The sequence below is a fragment of the Schistocerca cancellata genome, chromosome 8 (genome assembly GCF_023864275.1).
Source record: "Schistocerca cancellata isolate TAMUIC-IGC-003103 chromosome 8, iqSchCanc2.1, whole genome shotgun sequence".
In the NCBI taxonomy this organism is placed as follows: domain Eukaryota; kingdom Metazoa; phylum Arthropoda; class Insecta; order Orthoptera; family Acrididae; genus Schistocerca; species Schistocerca cancellata.
In genome coordinates this window covers 39,418,298-39,444,094 of record NC_064633.1, presented here as the reverse complement: position 1 = coordinate 39,444,094, position 25,797 = coordinate 39,418,298, and the positions used below count along the sequence as shown (strand labels likewise).

Below are 25,797 nucleotides of genomic sequence, written 5' to 3'. Positions count from 1 at the left end.
GGTAGTGATAACTTGCTGGTTCAGACAATTTGTCAGTATGAGAATTATTTGATTCTAAATGCCTGCCTAAACATTTGGGAATGCTTATCATTTGGTTAACACGTACATTAGTTACTGATGTAAACATAGAATTAGAATAGTATTGTGTTAAATATGTCAGTAGATGAAAATGTAGCCAATATGCATTGGTTCTGGCAGCTTTCAACTGGAGTTAGTGAGAAATGAAATATCAGAGTTAAAATGATGAGGAAGAAAAAATACAGAGGGGTAGTATTTGAAGAGTGAATCATTTTGTTAAGTACATTTACCATAAGCTTAAAGTGAAAAATTTTTGTGGAGAGTGAGGAGTAAGGAAAATATGTCATTGGCCACAGTGTCATAATGATATTGAGTTTCTTTTATTTCATTTTTTCCGGTGCCTACTTTCAATTTGAGGAAGTTGTTTGTATACATCACAAAGTTTTCTAAGACTCGCACCACCTCTCGCATCCCAGATTCCAACATTTTCAGCTGTTCCAGTCTCCTTTATTAAGGCCTCTCACTGCTCTTGCTTGTGTGACATCTTTCCAGCACCTTGAATGTCTGCCATGCTTTCTTGCCATCTTGTGTCTGGCATGTGTGTCCATACCCAAGTAGGCCCTAGAACTGTGCTATTGGCATCCATGATCTCCCTGATTCTGTAATATCTAGCATGAGTAAGGGCGGAAAATCTGTAACTCTGTCTCCAAAAATCCATCTTGGCAGTCAGTCAGTCTGCCTCTGAGATAGTTCCCACAACTCTGCACCACATGTTGTGATAATTTCAATAATGAAATGACAGATGATATGTTCTGTTTTGTGTTACATTGTTATTCCAGAGGACTCCGTTTATTTGTTTTATGAGTCGCTTGCCATGGCCAGTTTTTTTGCTTGTTGTTGTTGTTGTTGTTGTTGTTGTTGTCTTCAGTCCTGAGACTGGTTTGATGCAGCTCTCCATGCTACTCTTATCCTATGCAAGCTTGTTCATCTCCCAGTACCTACTGCAGCCTACATCCTTTTGAATCTGCTTAGTGTATTCATCTCTTGGTCTCCCTCTGCGATTTTTACCCTCCACGCTGCTCTCCAGTACTAAATTGGTGATTCCTTGATGCCTCAGAACATATCCTACCAACCGATCCCTTCTTCTAGTCAGGTTGTGCCACAAACTCCTCTTCTCTCCAATTCTATTCAATACAACCTCATTAGTTATGTTATCTACCCATCTAATCTTCAGCATTCTTCTGTAGCACCATATTTCGAAAGCTTCTATTCTCTTCTTGTTCAAACTATTTATCATCCATGTTTCACTTCTGCACATGGCTACACTCCATACAAATACTTTCAGAAACCACTTCCTGACACTTAAAATCTATACTCGATGTTAACAAACTTCTCTTCTTCAGAAACGCTTTCCTTGCCATTGCCAGTCAACATTTTATACCCTCTCTACTTCGACCATCGTCAGTTATTTTCTTCCCCAAATAGCAAAACTCCTTTACTATTTTAAGTGTCACATTTCCTAATCTAATTCCCTCAGCATCACCCGACTTAATTCGACTACCTTCCATTATCCTCATTTTGCTTTTGTTGATGTTCATCTTATACCCTCCTTTCAAGACAGTGCTCTGTCAAACTCTTCACGCAGTATCATATCTCCCATTTCATCTTCATCTACATCTTCTTCCATTTCCATAATATTGTCCTCAAGAACATCGCCCCTGTATAGACCCTCTATATACTCCTTCCACCTTTCTGCTTTCCCTTCTTTGCTTAGAACTGGGTTTCCATCTGAGCTCTTGATATTCATGCAAGTGGTTCTCTTTTCTCCAAAGGTCTCTTTAATTTTCCTGTAGGCAGTATCTATCTTACCCCTCGTGAGATAAGCCTCTACATCCTAACATTTATCCTGTAGCCATCCCTGCTTAGCCATTTTGCACTTCCTGTCGATCTCATTTTTGAGACATTTGTATTCTTTTTTGCCTGCTTCATTTACTGCATTTTTGTATTTTCTCCTTTTATCAATTAAATTCAGTATCTCTTCTGGTACCCAAGGATTTCTACTAGCCCTCGTCTTTTTACCTACTTGATCCTCTGCTGCCTTCACTATTTCATCCCTCAAAGCTACCCATTATTCTTCTACTGTATTTCTTTCCCCCATTTCTGTCAATTGTTCCCTTTTGCTCTCCCTGAAACTCTGTAAAACTCTGTACAACCTCTGGTTCTCTCAGTTTATCCAGGTCCCATCTCCTTAAATTCCCACCTTTTTGCAGTTTCTTCAGTTTTAATCTACAGTTCATAACCTATAGATTGTGGTCAGAGTCCACATCTGCCCCTGGAAATGTCTTACAATTTAAAACCTGGTTCCTAAATCTCAGTCTTACCATTATATAAGCTATCTGAAACCTCGTATCTCCAGGGTTCTTCCACGTATACAACCTTCTTTCATGATTCTTGAACCAAGTGTTAGCTATGATTAAGTTATGCTCTATGCAAAATTCTACCAGGCTGCTTCCTCTTTAATTTCTTAGCCCTAATCCGTATTCTCCTACTACGTTTCCTTCTCTTCCTTTTCCTACTGTTGAATTCCAGTCACCCATGACTATTAAATTTTTGTCTCCCTTCACTACCTGAATAATTTTTTTTATCTCATCATACATTTCATCAATTTCTTCATCATCTGCAGAGCTAGTTGGCATATAAACTTGTACTACTGTAGTAGGCGTGGGCTTCATGTCTATCTTGGCCACAATAATGCGTTCACTATGCTTACCCGCACTCCTATTTTTTTAATTCGTTATTAAACCTACTCCTGCATTACCCCTATTTGATTTTGTATTTATAACCCTGTATTCACCTGACCAGAAGTCTTGTTCCTCCTGCCACTGAACTTCACAAACTCCCACTATATTTAACTTTAACCTATCCATTTCCCTTTTCAAATTTTCTAACCTACCTGCCAGCTTTCTTTCTCCTGATAACGACGTCCTCTTGAGTAGTCCCCGCTCGGAGATCCGAATGGGGGACTATTTTACCTCCGGAATATATTACCCAATAGGATGCCATTATCATTTAATCATACAGTAAAGCTGCATGCCCTCGGGAAAAATTACGGCTGTAGTTTCCCCTTGCTTCCAGCTGATCGCAGTACCACAACAGCAAGGCCGTTTTGGTCAATGTTAGAAGGCCAGATCAGTCAATCATCCAGACTGTTGCCCCTGCAACTACTGAAAAGGCTGCTGCCCCTATTCAGGAACCACGTGTTTGTCTGGCCTTTCAACAGATACCCCTCCATTGTGGTTGCACCTACGTTATGGCTATCTGTATCGTTGAGGCACACAAGCCTCCCCACCAACGGCAAGGTCCATGGTTCATGGGGGTTTTTATTGATTATATCATTCATACTTCTATTTTTGATTACAGTGTCACTCCGAAGGATTTAATGTTATGATACCCTTTAACAAAGTCAGCATGCACTTGCATATTGTTAACAGTATTTTCTCCCGCCTTCATATATCCTGTTTCAGATATGATATAATATGTCCCCATTTTTCATATTATTCTTTTAATTTGCAAAGCATGTGGTTATTACCTTCCTCGTCCCCATCTACTATCACTTGGTTGTCAGCAAAAAATAAGGTGAACTAGATCTCATTTTCTAAGGGAATACCAAATTTTCTACATTTCCTTTTCCAAGATTTCAACACCTCCTCCGAGTAGAATTTAAACAGTGTAGGGGGTGAGTGTGCATCCCTGGTGTAGACCCTTTGTCACATCAGACTCTTGAAATGCTGATGTCTCACTTTTACCATTGCCGCTTGAGGGCACACCATTATCCATAGGACATGTCTAAACTTATTTTGTAGAATTGTGTCATAAACTTCTTGGAGGTGTATAAAGACAAGGTGGGTGGATGGTAAGCCCCTTGCTGTCCTTTCCCCAATGAGACTTTTTGTAGACAATGACTCTTATCAGTACTGGTGTGACCAGATCTGAATCCATTTTGTTCTTCAGATTCAGTTCTATCTTTTTTTATCCTCTTCTCTTAGGATACGACCGTAGATTGTCGTCATGGATGGCATCACACTAATACCAAACGATAGTTGGCACAATCTCGCCGTATTTCCTCCTCAAATATGTACATGATCATAGCCTTTTTTAACTCCTTTGGAAATTTGTTACCTCTAAGATTTTTTTGGTCAAAGACCACTGCCAATTTCTCAAAGTTTCAATGGTGTTGCTTTAATCAGTTCTATGTAAATTACTCCAGGACCTATGCTCTTTCATTTTTTGTGGCATTGGTGACATGTTGAACCTCTTCAGGAGTTGTATGTGGGATATTATCATTATTAATTACAGTTTCCATTGGGTTCCCAGTGAATGGTACTCTGTTCTCAGTTATAACAATGAAAATAATCATTTTTTGACAATATAATTGACTTGGGTAGATATAAAAATCTGTTCACGAAGCAGCGGCAGGAGAACACCCACCCACACACAAAAATTGAGGTTATACATATGCAAGGTTTTGGAGGCAGTGGCTCCTTCTTCCAGCAGAAAGATTGAAGGGGAAGGAAGAGGAGTGAAGGGAAAGGACTGGAGAGGTTTAGGAAAAGGGGTAGATTTCAGGAAAAGTCCCACAGAACTGTCAGTTTTGGGAGATTTACCAGACGGGATGAGAAGGAAAGACTGTTGGGGACTGCACCGGATGATATTTCTGTCCGGTGCAGTCCCCAACAATCAGTCTGTGCTTCTCATCCCGTCTGTTAAGTCTCTCCTGACTCACAGTTCTTGGTGACTTTTCCGAAATCTACCTCTTTTCCTGAACCTCTCCAGTCCTTTTGCTTCACGAGTCTCCTTTTGCCTTCTGCCCTTCTCCCAGTAGGAGGAGCCACTGGCTCCAAAAGCTTGCATATGTATAACCTCTGTGTGTGTGTGTGTGTGTGTGTGTGTGTGTGTGTGTGTGTGTGTGTTTTGCCCTGTTCTCAGTAATTCTTAGTGGTGGTGTACCAATTCTTGCATAATAATTAGGTTGATGTGTGCTTTATTTTTACCTCCCAGGTTTTATTTGCTCATGTGTCCTCCATGCTTTTTTCTATCTCTTTGGCGGTTTTCTGCCAAGCTTCATACTTAGTCTTAATCACTGTTTTCTGTGTATCCTTTCTTCTATTTTTGTATTCCCGCCAACCACTGTATGCTTTCTGGTTTCACCATTTATTATAAGCTTTCTTATTTTCTACTTGTTCTGGCACTATGTCATTCCACCACTCCTCAAATTTTCCATATCTCTTGGATTTCTTTGTTTCCCAGTGCTTCATAGCTGGCTTATGAATTGCTTCTTTCATCATTTCATACATCTTATCTGTAGAAATTTCTTCAACAGCGGCAAGTTTTTCCGCTAGCCTTAGCTGGTACAAAACGGGGGTGGTATTATGGCTAAGACTTCGTAAATATTAGCAAAAAGTGATCTGATACAATCTGTGATCAGCACTCTCTCTCATAGCCCCCATATTGTGTACTACTAGCTTTATTGTTCACTTGATTGTGAGAAAGTCTATAATGGATTTAAGGTTAATGCTTGGTTTTCTTCCAGTTACACTTATGGACATCCTTGTGTTTGAAACAGATATTGTGAATTCTTTGGTCATTTTTAGACAGAATTCTATCAAACTTTCACCATTACTATTTTATGGGGTTTTCATCATGTTGCATCACTATATCATTGTTGGCTTTCCACCCTGTTCTTGTGTTTGTCTTATAGTAAAACTGTTTTCTTGTGATTCCCTATATTTTCAAGGAATTTTGTCAACTGGTTGTAGAATAAGCCTTCTTTCATCATTTGGTGAATATGATAATCGTGACAAAGTGATCCTTTAGCTTCATATGTATTTGCAGAATTCTGTTTCTGATGTATTCCCAGCTGATTAGATTTTTCAAGGTGTTTTTTATGGCACTGACAACTTCACTTGGACTTGTTGTTCTTTTGGTACACCACTATAAATGTGTGTGTAATTATCTCTCTCTTCTGTACCATGCCCTTTCCCTTCATTTTATTTCTTTAAAGAGCTTGAATCTCTCTAATTTTTACTTTCTCTTTGCAAGAAATGCATAAGAAGCAGCAATAGACAGGTTGACTCAGGTGAAGAGAAGCTGAAATAAATCCGAAATATACCACAAGTTTCTGTGGTAAGCTCATAAAAATATTTGAAATTGATAAAAAAAGTCCACGTACACAAGACTAAAAACAGAAAAAATAATTAAGTTAATATCAGTTTTTAACATAGCAAGTTTCAAACTGAACTAAAAAGTATGAAACAATTTCTCCTAACTCCATACAAATTCCTAAAGCTATAAAAGTTGTTCTGAAAATTTATAATTGTGAATTTTTAATAACAGTGAAAATACTTGTCCAAGATTTATAACAAACAGTGTGTAGAGCATGCAATACAGAAATGATACATGAATAGTTCACTTCATAAGTAATATCTGTTGCATGCACCCCACGTTGCTTGTTGTAGGTATTAAAAGTATTTTGATAGCTATTAAAAGATCCATAGTCACAAATTTCCAGGTCTATCTGCATGGTGTCAGAAGTCTGTATGGGGCTCGGAGAAATTTTTGTTCTTTTTAGTTCAGTTTAAAAATGTGTGTATCTTTGTAATAATTGATTTTTATTTAAATAATTATTTGCTTAGTCAAATGATACTGGAAATTTTTTTGTAGCTGCTTTCAGGCAAAAACCTTTCTTAGAAGATACTGAAAACAATGAGAGAAAGTATGACAATAACTGATACTCTTAAAAAAATATAGACATAGTTTTATTAAAAAGGGAATATAACCACAGAAACAAGTGTGAGATGCTTGATGAGAGCAGAGCTATCAAGTGCACACCCAATGAAGCGGGATAATACTGGAAGAAAATGAACTACTATACTTCAGTCGTAGCGAAGTGTAATGCACTTCTTGTTGCAGTTTTTACCTGCTGCTCTTGACTGTTTAGAATATAGCATCTGTGAGCTCTTGGTTTCTATGCAACATTTTCTATGTCTGTTTTTGCAAGTGATAGCTTCTACTGTGCGACCTTACTGCAAAATATTAGCAAAAGTGACTGTTAAAATACTTAGGAGCTTGTTAGAATTGTATCAGATGAAAGTAGTAGCAGATGGGAAGTTTCAGGATGAATATGAAGAATACAGTTTTGGAGTTACTTAAATATACTGATGAACTCATAGTTTATAGTTGGTTTTAATAGCGTATTCTTATACTGACAAACTTCTGAGTCAGTAAGTTCTAGCTGTCTGGTGCATGCAAGCACAGCACCACACAAAAAGGCATAAATCATGGCTTTGACTTCACACCATATATGTACCATACCTAGACAGTTTTGTTTATTCTCTCATTTCTACATTTAATACTATTTGCAATCATAACAAATGATCAGTTGAAGGCTTCTACAGAGTGAAATTCAAAGTTAGTTTTATTCAGCTATGTCCACTTCATTGCTATTTCTTTTTAACTGTCTTCTGCCAAGCTTTGTGTTTTTGGAAATGTCCTAATGCGATGAATTTTCATACTGAACTGCAAGTGACAGAGAAAAATGAGGAACAGAAGAGTCTCTTCACGTATTCCCTCATTCTTGCTTGTAATGATTGTAGTGAACTCTTCTCTTTTTTTATGCAAGTGTTATTGGATATGCACTGTTGTTTAGTCAGTGTAAGTAATTATTTCTTAGTTTCGTTGTGGAAATAAAGAAAAAATTCATAAATTTAGGATTTGATTTAAATGACAAAAATGTAATGAACACATAAGATAAGGAAACGTGCAAAGTGAGCAAATATCTTTTGACATTGCACCTGTTTTATTCATGCATAGTATCTGTGTGGACATGTGGATGAGAGATTATTTTGACAAATACATAGTTGTTGATTTGATGATACCTTACTCATCAAAATCTCACATGAATTTCACAACTTGTAGTACTGTTACTGCATAGAATGTTATTTTGTATTAATTATTATTCCTGACAGTTTTTGGCTTACAAGGCCATTTGGTGGCTGTATCCGATGATGCATGTGTAAGCAAAAACCTAGCAAGCAACAGAAATACAACACAGCAGTCAAAGTTGAATTTCTTCTTTCTCAAATATGAAACTGTTTCATCAAAGAGTGAGGGAAGTATTTATTAATATGGATTCTGATTAATCCTACCACCTTTAAGAATTTTTTTTTCACCAACACATATTTATGTATACGTTCAGATGATACACTGCTGGTGAATGGTTAAGCAGAAAATTTTGCAACAACATTAAATTTTTAGTTATTGCTCCAATAGTATACAAGAGGAAGTGATATTGTGACATGTACAGTGTATATAAAGGGATGTCTCATTATGCTGTAGAAAAGGTGACAATGAGAAGTAGCTCTTCTTGAGAAAAGCACACAACATAACTTTTAAATCCTATTACTTCCATTTTTAATGTGTGTACTTGGAACTGAATTCAGTGTTTGGTTCCTGATGGAGCCTTGAATTTTTGATAATGTGACTTTAACCTCTGGAAAAATTTTCTGAATGTGAAACATACTGAATCACAGCATGTTTTGTATTTCACATTAAATATGCTTAGTGAGTTGGTTTACAAGTCAAAGCAAAATATGAAAATACTTCCTCCAATGGGACTTTGCCTGTTAAAACAAGTGGTACTTAACACAATCTTCTGTTGATGACTGCTTTACTGAAATGTATTCTCTCTCTGAACTAATAGCAGTTTCTCAACTGACCACGTTTTCTTCACTAGAAAGTGACAAATTCAAAAGTCTCACCCAGCTTGCAAACAATTTTGTGAATTCTTGAAGTTGAACATTGATTTTTCTGAACACATCCACACAGCAAAAAACAACATGAAATGGACTCTGAAGAACATTAATGAGTGTAATAAATAAAGAACTTGGTCTATTACTTATATGCTCTTCAGATCAATTTAAAAAATACATGATATATGCCTTAATTAGTTATCTAATAGCATGAATTATTGCCTGATACCCCCTGTTACTCACTTGCATTTGTTTATGCATCCAGTATTTGTGTGTATGTGTCATTTTTGCACTTGAAGTCAGTAATGCATTTCTGTATCAATAAGCAGTGTGGAGACAAATAGAATGAACAGTGGATACTAAATCTTAAAAAAAAGTCAGTTGTTTTAAATACATATGTTTGCCAGTAAAGGAAGTAATTTCTGTAATCACACATCACTTAAGTCTCACACTTTAATGATCCGCATGTTTCTGGTTGCAAAAATTCATTACAACTACAGAATAAAATCTTTTAAATTACTCTGTAGTTACGGTGATAATATTTAATGAGGTTACACCACTTGATTTGCACAAAGAGATCTGAGGTGGTAACTCAGGACTGCAGAAAATCTTGTGCTTGAAATGTTTTGGAGAATCAGGATTTAACTGCTGGGTCCCAGAGTGCTGTGGCCAAGGGAGTGGTGTGTGTCTGTGAGTATAGTACGAAAGGAGTTGGCACACATTGTTGGTATCAATCACCATTGGTTGTAGGTGTAGATGGCGAATTATTTTTTCCGAATTGGCAACCTGTGTAGTATCTTAATTTAACAAAATGGCACTTAAAAACTAAAATCTATTGAAAAATCAGGTTTTTTTCTGTGTTACAATGTGTGAATGAGTTATAAGTTAAGTGTTAGTCTTTTTGGAATGTTAATTGGAAAACTGTTTGACAAAAAGTTACGCACGTCATATGATTTCGTCTAGATAGATCCGAGTGTGATACCAGCTAACAGAATGTAATGTAATGTTAGGAGAGGGAAGAGATCCTTCAAATTTAATGTGGTATACAGTGAGAAGAAAGAAAGGGATAATGAAGCATAGAGGACAGAGAATGTGTAATTGACACATGGGCCACAGATAGCGGCAGTCAACGACCTTTGCGATTGGGGCCTATTTTGTACAGGAGTTGGAGAAGGCTAAAAGTGTTCCATAATATTGATCCATTTAATAGACTATTCAGTGCCTTCAGAATCCAGAACAGAATCCTATTACAAGAACTCTTGAGACATCATTGAACACCACTCTCTTCTTTTATAGAGACAGCAAATGGTATAAAAACACTGAAAAAGTCGTCACATTTTGTTTCGAGGTGTGTGTGACTGTTCCACTATTTGTCTCCCCACAGCACTTCCTGAGTCATCCCATTTTGTGCATGTATGTGTCTTGTTGTGTCCCTGATTTGTAGGCACAGGTTACTGCTACATACCGCACGGCGATCAAAGATTGGACTCGTTTCGTGCGTCCTTCGAGCTCCTCTAAATCCGTGGTCATATATCGGAGGGGTATTTCTGATCCTGGCACGACAAGGCCAAATGTAGGCCACACTCCAGTATGAATAACCTTGTAGGTTGCTTGGTGTGTTGAGTGATGTGACAAGATAACTCCGCGATGCTGAAAATTGTGATAATGGACTGATGCTAATGTTCTGTCCCTGTTCATTTGGCAGCATTTTTAATTTTTAGGCTGTTTTAAATGCTTTTTCTGAATTTGAAATAGCCTTCAATATAAATTATATGGTTTATTTGCAACACTGCCATTCTGAGTGTGTGTATCTTTTAGTGTTGCTTGTAGACAGCCAAGTTATTTACTTTGTGGATGACAACACTGCTGTGAAGCTATCAAGGCAGTTGATAGTATTGCGTCTGCATTTATTTTTCTCTGAATTATTAGAATGCTGTTTTAACAAGACATGAAGCGCTCTTAAAATAAAAAGAATTAACGTCTTCCAGAAGATTCTGAATCTTTTGAACAAAATTTGGGACAGACATAAAGGAGAGATGTTCATGTCCATGTTTATGTTTGTGACAGTGACAAACATAAAAATGACACTAACTTCCATTAGCTAACAGTATATACTAAACTGGTGTTAATTCGTGGGCTCTTGTAATATGAAATTGGTTATTTTATTTGAACTAAGCGACTGGTTTTAACAACTGATAAGCCAGTCTACTGTTTGTTTGTTCAGTTGAATTAAACTAGCCTCTGTGTCTGCATCAACTATACAAATGTTTTTCACTCACTCTCTGGAACTGACTGATTCTGTTACATACTTTTTCAGCCTGTACAGCTATGCAAGAATGCTGACGAAGGTTGCCAACATTTTTAGAGACAAATAATGTATCTTATTTGAACATGATGCGAGTAAAGAATATATTTGTAGAGTTATTGGTTTTGTGTGTGGGGGATGAATTTTGCATGTTTCACATTCATGAACTCTTGACAGACCATTACTGGGTATTGTATGCGCTGTGAATGCCAACAAATGTGCTGAGAGCTACTTCACATGAGTGAAGGTTACTGCTTACATCAACAACCCTTCCACCTACCCAACACCCACCACCCAAACCTTTCCCACTCCTCCTCTGGCAATTTTCATACCTACATGACAGAACAGAGCATAGCCAGCCTCCTGGTTTGTCAGGAAAGCTCCCAAGTGCAGGAAGTAGTGAGTGCCTGCTGGTAATGGGCAGCTGTAGCCAGCAGATGACATGCTCCTCTTCTCCACAGCATCTGCTGCCTTGGGGTGTCAGCGCAACAAGTAACATGCTGCTTCAAACTGTCCAGAGGGGTGTGAAGAATGTGGCATCAGACTTTTTACAGTGTTAGCTTAACTGTGAAACTGAAGTACCAATATATAGATGTGAAAAAAAGTACTTATTCGTGCCTGTGAAATACTACACCTCCTAATTTTCAAAAGCTTCAAAGCGTAAACAGCTTTGCGTGCAGAAGTACGATTTGTACGTACTTAACCAGTAACATAATTTTCTGCACAGTGTATTCATCTTCCACACATATAAAAGGCCATATAAGCTGTAAAGTGTTTTTAATTAATGGACATGATCACATTTTTCAGTAAAATGGGATGCAAATAGTTGCTGAAATTTGGAAAGTTTCCTTTCTTGTTCATATTCCGATAATGGAACTTTTTTGCTCAGCTTCATTGCGAAGTGATACATCAGTTTAATCAGTTACTTATTAATTGCATCTGGAACCAATTAATCCACAGAAATCTGCAAGGGCAGGCTGGAAAGTAATGCCTCAGAATTTTTTCTGTGAAAACCCTTTAAATAAAACAAACTTTTTTGGCATCCTACATCTTTATTCTTCACGTCTTTATACTTATTTGTCAACTTATTATCCTTGTGATGAACACATTTCTCCCAATGAGAGACCAGTTTGTTGATACCTTCTCTGTATAACATATGACTTTCTTGATGGACCCGCAAGCTCACCTTTGCTTGCAGTGTTTCATCACTGTCAGAGTGAAGTCTTTGAAGGTGTTCAAATTTTGGAAACAGGTGAAAATCAAGTGGTGTCATGTCAGGACTGTATGATGGTATTGAACCCAAGGTGTCAGATTGCTGAAGATGTCGCAGGGCTCATTTGTGGTATGGCATTGTCATGCTGAAGGAGGGGGAGTGCTCCAACTGTGGACGAACTCTCCAATTCGAAACTTGGTTACAGCTCACTGTTTCTCATGCAATGACATATTTACTGCCATGTTACTCAGGGTGCATATGCCCCGGGACAATTGGGAAATCAGCAGTGGGCTCATGGGCATGCACACTTCAGTTGCTCATAGAGCAGTACCATCCAGCTACTTAAAGCCGCCAGATTCGAGCAAGTGCAAAGCAGTCAGAGTTGTAGTGGGGAGGGGACTAGTCTCCATGTGATACATGTTTACGTTTAGTGATTTTTCTGTTTCCCCTTGTTTACAGCTCTCATGTCAAATGAAAAGAAAATGGATTTCTGTGGCCAAGAGCTATCAGTAAATTAAAATACATTCACATAATTACAAAAGGCTAAAATATATTATTAGTATCAGTTTTATTTTATAAATGTGCTTTTGGCAGTGAAGCATCAATCACATTGCAGAACAATGAAGTTATTTTTGTCAATTTGATAAAGAAATCTGGCTTTTATTAATGCATTCCACAGATGCAGTCAGTTTATTCAAAACAAATTGTCTCATTCCACACTAGTGGCTAGTTACAACTGTTTGCTGAATTTCAAGTGCACATTTTCATCTTCTGGCATGTATGGCATTGTGCTATAATAAAGCACCAAACATTAGATAATAAAGTACTGGTAATCCAAGAAAATTTGCATTCTGAAAACCACACTGAAAAGTTTAATATCTGTTGAGGCCTATTGCTTTGTGAATCTAGATACATGAATGTGCACTTTAAGCCAAATTATACATTTAGTATTGCTTACGAATTTCCTATGCTCTTGGAGTATCCTCTGATGTCCTGTTTCATTTATGGTGTTTGTAAGATCTCTTAATACTATATACTTATGAACATAGGGGCTTGCTACATCATCATAGCTGTGCAAGCACAGTAATGCCTCTCTTCTGGCACACTCTGACAACTGTTGAAACAAATGCTAACAGGTCGCAGGAAGATATTGAGAATGGTGGTTTGAAAAGCGTTACTTTCAAAATAAATTTAAGATTACCCAAAATGAATTATATGTGAGAATGTGCTAATTGATTTCTTAAATCACAGAGCGTTTGATTCTCATTTAATGCTTAACACTTTGAGGGCAAGTGAATTCAAAGAATTTTGGACCCAGAAGACCAGACATTTACGTAATTATTTGAAATTTTACTGGCAAATTTGATTGATGTATCTTAAAGTGTTACACATACAAAAAAAGACCAATATTACATGTTAAAGCTTAGCTTTTCTCATAGACACACTATGCATATTAATTTAAACCATTAACTTTTCCTATTCATGTGTTCGCGCTGCATAACAGTTGCGTTGCTATTGGCTCGCTACACCATGTGTCTTATGCTCTGAATATCTGCTATCATCAGCTGGCAAGATCACCTGACATAAGCTGTGATTGGCTTGCAAAAGCGCATCGCAATTTCGAATTCATTGCTTCAGAAACTAACGTGCTGTGTTTGGTGGAATTCGAATATATACTTTGGTAATACAAAAATATGCAGCATGTTGTAACAAGAAAATGTGCAGCGTACATGTTGTTGTACATCAATGTTCTTTCAAAAATGCCTTTTTTTTGTGGGTTTTGTTATCTAAAGCGCCAGGGAGTTCTACACCAGTGTATAAAACATTAACCATTCAAAGGATTGATAGGTTTTACAGTTCCGAGGAAAATGTACTGTTGCTTAACACGGAAAAATTGTATCTTCACCCAGGAAAAGGTGTACTTTTAACCAGGAAATCCAGGAAAAATCCAGGCATTGTTTTTGCCTTTTCCACCTATACACACCACTTACTGCAATTTGGAGCTCTGTAACTGTTGTTGTTGTGGTCTTCAGTCCTGAAACTGGTTTGATGCAGCTCTCCATGCTACCCTATCCCGCGCAAGCTTCTTCATCTCCCAGTACCTACTGCAACCTACATCCTTCTGAATCTGTTTAGTGTATTCATGTCTTGGTCTCCCTGTACGATTTTCACCCTCCACGCTCCCCTCCAATACTAAATTGGTGATCCCTTGATGCCTCAGAACATGTCCTACCAACTGATCTTGAAGTTGCATAGAGATGATGCTGCCATTACCAAAGGCTTCTTGAAGTAATTCTTTCGCCTGGCAAGCAACATGTGGAGTCACCCCATTTTGCATGAAAATAGTAGTTGGGACACAGTTGTGTTGTTGCAAAGCTGGGGTCTCATGTTTCACAAGGTCATTGTAACGTGCAGATGTCATTGTACAACTGACAGGCCCATGAGATGTAATGTCTTCAAAGAAAAACAGACTGAGTGTGAAGGAGCATGTGAAGCATCACCACACAGTCACATAAGCTGATTGCTGTGGATGTTTCGGACAACATGTTATACAGTAGAACCATACATACGACAGGTCTGTGTATTCCTGGTACCATGTGGAGTAAAACACGCCTTGTCCATCAAAGTAATATTCCTTGGCCATATCATCAATTTCCATGTATGCCAGCAAATGAAAGACAGTCACAGCATTGTATAGTCCGCGACAGCGTTAGTGGCCTGTCGCCGCGCAGCTTCCAAGGAATGCTGCGTTGCCAACTCGGCGCTGGGTGAATTGACGGCAGCTATACTGCGGACAGCTGCTTTAGCTGATGTTTCACCTGTCTCGCTACTGTCAGGTTCGTGGTGCTCTACTCCCCATACTGTGATAAATTTATTAAATGTGCCTAATAACTGTGACATACACATAACAGAATGGGATGTCTGTTCAATCTTTCCCAGTCATAATTACATTACGAAATAGTGATAAATACTCTCTCACTGCAGAATGGATTCTATAATAAATTGCACATTACAGAAAGATTACGCCTTCCGTTCCTCTTGCTTTATAAACAAAAAGACGAAAGAATCAAATCTAAAATACCCACCCCTGTCCCTAGGGTGAACAGCATTTTAATCTACGTTATATCGTAGACAGAATAGAGAGAGAAGTGAAATATACAAATTTGTTTGAATGGTCATTACCGCAGCTAGTTTATAAATAATCGTTTTTTGAAGTAAACACCTTTTTCTAGCTGCCATCTCTTTTATTAATCCAGACGCATTCCAAATTTTATTTTAAGGCATTATCGGTGGATATCATCTGAAATAGTACACTGTGGCTATATGCCGTCACTGTAGGTTTAAGAACAGTTCACGCCCTTATTTTTGCATATAATCGTAAGTAATAATTTATTTATGCAAAAATAAGGGCGTAAACTGTTTTCATATCTACATGACAGCATATAATAGCTACAGTGTACTACATCAGATGATATCCACCAATGATGCCTTAAAATAAAATTCTAAATGTGTCTGAATTAATAAAACAGATTGCAGCATGAAAAGGCATTTAATTTAAAGCAGAAAATGAAGTAAAATAAAATTGTCATTACAGAATAGATATTCCACTGAACTACTTTCTACCGCACAGACAGGTTGAGAAGAAAGTAAATGTTCATGATAATTACAGAGTAAGTTTACATTCCATTCACATATCTTTTTACTCGGACCTTTCATTGTCACTGCCTCCGGAACTGGAGTTGCTGGATGTGAGAGCTAGACTGACAATTAATGAATCCATTATTTCGTCTCTGACAACTTCTTTCTGCTAATCTTCTTCTTGCAGTTTGTCTGTGTCACGCACACAAGCTTCCCAATCAGCAATGGCGATTTTCTCTATTGCTTCATGGGGAGTCTTTCAGTGTCGGCTATTTTAAATGTAGTATTTTTGTCTGCTACGTATTTCTTCACCAGTGCCCACACCAGTTCAATGGGGTTATAATGGCACTGATAAGGAGGTACTCGTATCGCTCTGTGTCCATGTTGCTTAGCTATGGAGTGAATTTCGTAGTTTTTAACACTGGTCTTTGACATCTTCGCCAGTTCCAAAAGCTCTGCTTGTGTTTGTGTTTCACTGTGCGTTACATTATTATTTCACAACCAAGAAACAATATCACTTTTCCTTGGGCTTGTAGTGGGAGGCCTGTTGAGAACAACAGAGTGATAGCTTGCATTGTCCATAACAGTGACAGAGTCTGGATGCAAATAAGGCAACAGCTGATACTGAAACAATTCTCGTAGGAGCATGAGTCAGATTAAATAAGATAGTGCTGAGGATTTAGTAAATGGGAAAATAAAGGTAGTTGAGAAGCTGTGCTTCTTGGGCACCAAACTAACTAAATCAGATAGAATTATAGAATATATAAAATACAGACTGGCTATAACAAGAAAAGTTTATCTGAAAAAGATAAATTTGTTATATGAGGAAAAGTCAGATAAATTTTTGCTCCTATTTTTTACTAGCCAAAGTAAGGTACATACAGGAAATTATAAATATACATGCTACTCTACTTACCATACACTTATGTTGGTGGGAAGGATCCACATGGCACAGGCTGTGAAGCAGTCATTGAAATGAAGGATGTCGTGTTGGGCAGCGTGCTCAGCAGCAGGGTCATCGACTTGTTTCTTGGCTACAGTTTGTCGGTGGCTATCCATGCAGACAGACAGCCTGTTGGTTGTCATGCCCACATAGAATGCAACACACTGGTTGCAGCTTATTCTTATTCTTATTCTTATATTACATGACTGGTTTCACAGGTAGCCTTGCCTTGGATGGTATGGGTGATATTTGTGACCAGACTGCAGTAGGTGGTGATTGAAGGATGTATGGGACAGGTCTTGCATCTAGGTCTATTAGAGACACCAGTTTACATATATGTCCCATTGCGGCACTAAATTTGAGATGCCCATGCGGTAGAAATCATCCGGCTGACTACGGAACAACTGTTGAGCGCTGTCTTGGCGTTGTCATTACTTGTGAATCACTGTCCTGCCAGGGACTTCTTCAGCATTACGAAAATGTGGAAATCGTTAGGGGCAATGTTTTGACTGTATGGTGGGTGGTCCAGAATCTCCCAGTGAAACGCTCGGCACTTTTCGGCAGTTCTGATTGCCACATGTAGTTGTGCACTGACGTGGAGCAGAATCGGGATGTCCACCTTGAGAATCCAATGGCGCCTCTGCCTGATGGCAGCTCTTGGACGTGACTGTGCAGAACAATAACTGTCGGCATTGATGGTAACATTTTGTGGCATGAAATCCAGCTGGAGCAGTCCCTGGCTATCCAAGAAGGCTGTCAAGATCAACGCAAATGTTTCCACACCATGCTCTGCTGTTTGGATTCTGGCATGAAATGCAGTATGCATGTTTCATTGTCAGTAACAATGCTCTCCAGGAAAGCTTCACCCTCATTCCGGATGATTCAATGAAGACATCATTTGCTTGTCTTTCAGAATGTCATCCAACTGCTTAGGCACCCACCAACATGGTACCTTCTGGTACCTTAAGAACCCTGAACAATGTAAGCACTCCCCTACAATATGCCAGTCTTCCAGGATATGGCTGTGATGTGCACACGCTGATCTGCTTTCACCATTGCACCCAACGGGAAATGTTGTCAGTGACGAGTGTGTCCTCCCCAACTGCTCATTGTCATCCAAGACTTCATGGCCTTTGCTGAACTGTCAACACCACAACCTCACAATTGTCAAAGTGAGACAGTTTTCCCCAGATGTGGGTTGACAGTTTTCCCCAGATGTGGGTTGCGCTTCCCTGTAGATCTCTGTGTGTTCATTCCTTGCTCCATGGAAAGTGAATCACACTTGGTTGCTCTAACACCGTGGACGTGCGAAGTGCATTTGCGATTTTTGACAACTGACAGCTGCGCCATGTGGCGGAACTACCGGCAGTTAAGGCTGGCATGAATTGAGAAAGGTCCAAGGGTGGGAATGGATACGTTGGCTTCGCATTTACAGGTGTAATTTGGCTAGAAGAAGAAGAAGAAGAAGAAAGTGGGGTGGGGCAAAGACTATCTCTTTTGCCATTGTAATATAAATTTAATTTTGGGAAGTCTTTTCTGGATGCATTTGTCTGATTTGTCTGGTGTTCGGTCTTGTACAGAAGTGAAATGTGGATGATAAACACTACGGGCAAGAAGAAGATAAAAGTTTTGGAAGTGTGCTACTCCAGAAGAATGCTGGAGATTAGATGGATAGATTATATAAATGATGAATCAAATCGAGGAAGAAAGAAATTTATGGCACAACTTGACTGAAAGCAGGAATAAGTGGGTAGGACATGTCCTAAGGCATGGTTGAATAGTTATTATTGTAAATAAGGGTAAAAGCTTAAGTAGAGTAAAATGATTCAGTTGGATATGGGTTACAACAGCTGTGCAGAGATGGGTTTTCATGGGATAGTGTGGAAAGCTGCTTCAAACCAATCATTATTTGTGACCTGAATGTGATGCTATTTGTTGGTAAGCTGCAACATGAATTACTTCCCGAAATGTATGCAAGATGAATTACACAAACAGAATCATGACTGACAGCAGTAAATTCTTTGGACTGAAAACATCATCGCCATTAACATCATTGTCAAACCTTTAATGTCAACCTTAGTCCTCATCTTATTTGTTATCTGTACTAAATGTACAGTTTATATTTGTTAAAATGAGATGCAAGTTTGTAGTTTCTATTGATGTACTGCTAAGTCCGTGATGTACTGCTAAGTCCGTGTTTGATGTACTAGCAAGTCTGTTGTTGTCATTTATCACCTGGGATACTTACTTGTTGTGCTTAGAAAAAATAAATTGAATTTTGATGCATGAGGAACATTCATTATTTTGTGGAATATAGAACACAGAACATGAGATGCAGCAGAAGCAGCATTCCATTATGTTCATCTTAGTTTCAGTTTAACATGGGATCATGAAAGCAGAATAGTCAGAGAAATTTTATGCACATACACGGAATGTGTCTCAAAATGATTTAATCAATTTCACTTCCACATAAATATTGTCCATATTCTGGATATCATTAAGCTTTAACACACACAATTTTTATTTTTTTATTAGAAATCACTTACATCTGTCACACAATGTTTTGTGAGATCAAGTGATTCATGGCTAGTCAATCATTGCACAAAGTTTGCTTCAGCCAATGAATGCTGCAAAGATTTGGATTGCACACTTGCAGGAAAAGTAACTATTGACTGAACATGCTTAATTTTCTGGTTGTTTGTTGACACAAAACTATCAACCATTGCTGCGTGGGACTGTTACTATTAACAAAAAATAATCGAGGGAAGACAGAAACATGTGCAAAAGCAAGTGTATGTTAACAGTAGCCCATGAACACTGACTACATAAAGAATTTGGTAGGGATAAAACTGCACTACTTCTTAGAACTGCTTCATAATTGCTGATTTTTGCCTACAAAAAGCTTAGCACTCACAGTTAATCAGATTGCATGAAACTCTACTGAAATACTGTAATGCATTCTAGATTCTGCTGAGTTTTAGAAGTTCCTTACATGTCCCACTGATCTTGAATCTTCTGTTTTCCATTTTCCCGTTACCTATTCAGTAATATTCATAGAAACTATTTCATAATGTTCTTCAAACTTAATTTTTTCATTTTGTTTTTCTTACCTCCAAACTCCACTCCATTCCCTCAGGTTGCTTTTGCTTATTACAGCTAAGCTGGAATATGTAATTATAGACAGAGCACTAGTAGCATAATATTAGCCTTGTCTTAACATTATATATATATATCACACTAACTAGTATAAGTTAAAAGATAAATTTATATGGAGAAGCCAATTTCGTTTAATCACATACTGATCCAGAAACTACAGTTCTTCAGATAAAGTTGTGCAGTCAGCTGTTTTATCATATGGTTAAAAAAAAAAATCACTCAGCACACCGTCAAATAGATGTAGATTTTTCTTTTCTGCTGTCAGTCAACTATGTGATACCTGAGAAGAAAAATTCATTTTTAAATGTGTTTGTGTGCTTTCAGTACAACATTTTCTTATTAGATTGTGAAGCAAATGGGATTTGTTATTTTTAATTTGGTATTACATTGTAGTTGACTGAACTTGGAAGTTCACCTTGAAGAAAACATGTCATATAAGCACTCAAATTATTGCTAACTGTATTTCATATACTGATATGTTTTGGAAAATCAAAGGATAAAATCACAGCACATTTGATGTTGAAATATTGATTAAAGCTTTACTGCTATATAACTTTCAGGTGAATTTCTAGCAGCTAATATTTGAAGAGCCATTTAACTATGCCAAGAACATTTTGGATACTTTTAAAAATTGTGTTAATTTGAGAAACCTGTAGCAAGATAGATGAAAAGCACCTGGGGCTGTGGTAAGGACTACAGCAAAATGTATTGTAATAAAATGTGACATATCTTCTGCTTGCAGAACAACTGTTTATGTAGTGTGAGGTGAAGGGGAGGAGTGGTGGCAAAGGGCAAATGAGTGAACACACTTAAAATTAGCAGACCAGAAGAGACATGATAAGTATACAATGGCAGAAAGTAGTTATAAAGTGAAAATTAGTAGAAAAATGAAGAAAACTAGCAAAATACATACTTGAAATTTGTATAAAATTAAATGTACAAAAAATTAATCAAATTAATATTATACTGGAAAATTTGGTGTCAGACGGAAGCAGTGGGGGCAATAAAGATGATTGTTATTCTACTGGCTCAACCTGACCATAGTGTGAAATGTAGAAGTGACACATGGATTACATAAGTAACAATGTGTAGAAGATCCATGTAGAAAGTGGTGACCTATTGGTAGAACATACCCTAAGGCCCAGCAATCTAGAGAAAATAAATCTGGGAAAATTTTTATGTTAGTCGAAAAACTGGCTAGTAGGTGCTTTCATCTCTCTAAATACAGTTAGTAGCCTTCATATTTGGCTTTAAATGCTGATGATTAACTTAGAGCTTGCACTAGAAAGTACAGTTACTGTTATGTAATATGTAAATAAGCAATTTTTTTTTTTTTTTTTTTGCAGTACGAGGAGTAAATGTAGTCTTAGTTGGTGCCTGTCATGCCATAAGTGAATATCAGATGTATTTTATATTATGGTATTAAATGCTACATGTAAATTAGATTTTCTGTAGTCTAGAATCTAATCCTTGTCTGTTCTTTTTTTCACCTCTTCTTTCTTGATTGCAGCTCCCAGTAAGTTTTCAGTGGTTTGTGCAGTTACTCTGTGTGTGCACGCACTTCTAAAGTTCTGTGCACATCATTGTATAGTGTGCAGTACACTAGAAGCCTGTGTGTAGAAAGTAGCACTATGTTTGCACACTGAAATTAAGACATAATATGAACATTTTAATGAGAATTTATTTACAGTGTTATTAGTTGTTTAGTGTCAGCACGGCACATTGTATTGACCAAAATAATTAGATGATGCTTCCATTTTGAGCAGTTGGACTTCCTGGATTAATGGGCGTAGTGGGAACATCTGAAAAAACCTGGATATTTAGGACCTTCTCATGGTACAAAGGAGGGCAGTTTGTATAGCCTATAGCAAGTTGTATTTCTTCCACCCAGACCACTCTTGATCTATTAAGGGATAATTACTTTACATTTAATATGAAGTATGGGCTATTATAATGGTAATAACTTGCTTACAGTTCTTACATTTCACTGCAAATTTATTTTTGGGGCCATAATTTTGTGGAGATCTTTATTTACTAACAACAGTGTACCAAGGTTGTCACTTATTTTTGAAATGGATAATATGATGCAAGCGGTATGTAATTACACAGAAGTCGGGCTTCATTCTGAACAATTGCTGCACTGCAGGAATTGATAATGTTGATCTGTACTTCAAAAATGGGAAGTATTTTGCATGTGGTTGGTGTGAAGACATTCACAATTGGAGAACTGTGTTCAGATTGATGTAGTACTTCCAAACATGGCATTTTTACCAAAGTGGCAGCAACTCAGCATGAGTAACAACTGAGGCTACCAGAAAACATGGAGGGCAATGATATTTCCTGCTGAAACAATTATTGGACTAAAAATGACAAAACAATTTGTTCGTGATGTTTGCAGTTTTAATTGAACATCCATACCTACCAAATCATAAAGAAGACTAAGATTTAACAAACTGTCAACAATGAGGCCATGAGAAATGGAGCACAAGCTTGGATTGGCAAAGGATGAGGAAGGAAATGGGTATGTCTTCTTATGAGGAACCATCACGGCATATGTCTTTAAGTTAATGGAACAAACTTTGGCAAGTATAAACATGGATCACTGGATGAGGGAACTTGAACCACTGTCCTCTCAAATGTGGCACCATGTCTTCACCATTGCTCTGCCTTGCTCATTACAGAACAGTGCAGGAGCAGACAGCATATGCAGAAGAGTATGCAAACAACAGTACCTTTGCTATTCGGTTGGCAAACATTTGGTAGAAAGATGGGGCAGAAAGAAGAAATTGGCATAATCTGTAAAAGGGATGACGACGACGACGACGACGACGACGACGACGACGACGACGACGACCTGAATTACATACTGCCCTCCTGTCCATGAAGTGATGGTATAGGGAATATACCAAAATGTTATGTATTGTCCCCTCCCCATTCATAAAGAGAGATGTCGGACAGTTGCAGCTGCATCCTAATGGTGCTTTGCCATATTCAGTGACATTTCTTATGATTTGGTGCAATTGTGTGCACCCACACCCACATCTGAACACACACACACACACACACACACACACACACACACACACACACACACACACACACACACACACACACACAGTGTTAAGGGTTCTCTATGTAGTGTGTTTTCTGGATATTTGGTGCCTCATCTTCATGACGATCTGTTTATTTCTCAGTTCTTAAATGTTTTAATGTGTATCTGTCTTTTAGGAGACTACGTTAAAGCCATTGATTATCAGCCCAGGTTACACAAGTTAGATTATCTGAACCACGTAAATGTATATTGTCATTGGATGAGCAGCTAACAATTTCCAAACAGCACTTTGACTCCCAGTTAATATCATAATTTCCCAAATGTCATATGATAAATATTTTGTATCTACCATCTTTATGATGATAAGAAATGTGTTCAATGCTATGTGCCCCGGTCACATTGTATTAATTACCCAGGGATATCTTCCACCTTCATAAACTCCCTCCCCTCATATCCTGTCCTTCATCTTCCTGAGGCTCGAGTTTTCCTTCAGCTGTTCCACATTGTCATTAATCTCGTCCTGCAATTTTCTATTGCTAAGCAAGACTTTGGTTTGCTGTGTAAGTGTGTTTGCGCAATGCCAAGATAGTCTGTTCTGGCAATAATGACTGAGCCTTTATCAGTACATTGATCGTATGCATAGCACCATCAAGCACTTGCACCTCATTCACCAAATCTACATCTTCTTTGGTATTTTGGGTGTCCATTATACTTAATGTACGTTATAGCTACCATCAGCTCCCAATTTCCCGTCTCAACAAAAACTCAGTGTTGATAATTTTGTATTTAGTCAATGACTTTATGTGTATACATTTAAAATATCATTACATGACAACTCTGATTTTTAGATCAAGGCAACAATTTGGAAATATTTATTTGTGAATACTGATAAGTACATAGTATTTTACAATTCCGTGCTATTTTATTCACAGTAGTATATGTAACTTTGTTTAGTGGGGCTTCTTTTTTATCCTAGAAACCATTTTACAAAATTTTGGATAAAAATCACCCAGTTTTATTACAACTTTATCATTTATTATGGGAAACTATACACTATGTGGAACACAGCACCATAATGTTCTACACTATAGGTGGATGCTCCAGACAGTGTCAAAATTTTTGGTTTTCTTTCATTTTGATTTGTTATCTGATTTTGTAATAAAAGTAATGAAGGATATTTTAATTTACTGTGCTAGTTTCTTATGAATATAAATGTTTGTAATGTACCCAGTTTCTTATAATCACATTGTGTAATGCAGGCGGTTTGCTTTGATGTTGTCATGTTTCCAGCTCTAATTCTCATTTAATATGAGAAATTGCACAGGTAGCCTAAAAACTACGACAACAATTTTGATTAATGTCTGATAATTCATAAATAGTTTGGACAAAAGTCAGGTTACTTTGTTTGGTTGTGTTTTGGTTTTATAAGAAAGTTTGAAACCAGGCAGTAAATGTGCCTGTAAAATTCGCTTATAAATGATTGTTTACTAAAGAAACTGGAACTGCTAGTATCATGGTGAATGTCTGGCATTTTAAAGTAGTGAAATGCAAAATTAAAGTTCTTACTGTTACATTTACTTGCACATCTATTGCCTGTCAATAATTTCATTTGCTCAGACAAATAGTCACTTTCAGTGTCATGATTTCTTGCAATGATAATTTTAACACAATTTGGACAAAAGATTTTTTATTATAAAATATTTCGAAATGAAATAAATTTATTCAAAGACTTGTGGAATACAACAGCATAAGTTCATATTCCATCTGTCATAAATGACTCTTGAGCTACAATGCACTAAGTTAATATTCATAATCATTCAGAAATTTATTTTAAACAAATTTATGGGATCACAAAGTAGCATAGACACATGTTCTCTCACAAGTCCATTGCTTGCCCCTGTAAAGTGTCGCTTTTCCAATTACATTGAATGATAAAATTGGAATATTCACACTGCACCTGTTCACAGGTTTGTTATGACATACATGCATATAAGGGAGCAAGTGCATGTCTAAATTGCTCACAAGCTCCTCATTTCACTCAACATATGAGCCTTGCAACACTAGCATTTTGTTAAGCCCTTTTCATTGGTGATAACCACTATTTTTCTGTTGTGCGTGTGTTATTGTGAAAATCTGATGTGAGTGGTAATGTTGGGTGATACTCACTTCTGTTATGTGAAAGGGAAATTGAGAAGAGAATCAGGAATTAAACAACAGACTAGTGGTGCATGTGCAAAGCCATCTTTAATCCGAAGATTGGGTTAACCACTACAATGCTGTACTAGGCATGATCCTATTGGAGGTGGCACGGTATTGCCTTGCACTCCAACCTTCGAATTGACCTGCACAGATGGTTGTAATATGTATAGTTTAAAACTAACTCTGAAAGATTTTGCAACATGGCATATTTTAATTATTTTAGTCATTGCCAGAGGTGAAAGAAGTGATAAATAATAGAAACAGTATTGTAGGACTGACTAAGATTGAACTGAAGACCTTTCCATTTGTAGTATGAAGTTTAGCTGCTGTACATGTCTCGCACACATGGGCGCGCATGCGCACATACATACACACACACACACACACACACACACACACACACACACACACACAACACCAGACTTAACTGCAAAAGCTCATCAGATGTTCAAGAGCTCAGAAATA

General features: G+C 37.5%; 1 protein-coding gene across 2 annotated transcripts in view; it reads left to right on the top strand.

The window, feature by feature from the left end:
* LOC126094491 (phospholipid-transporting ATPase ID) overlaps positions 1-25,797 on the top strand; it is a 530,930-nt gene that overhangs the window by 379,242 nt on the left and 125,891 nt on the right. The window lies entirely within an intron of this gene.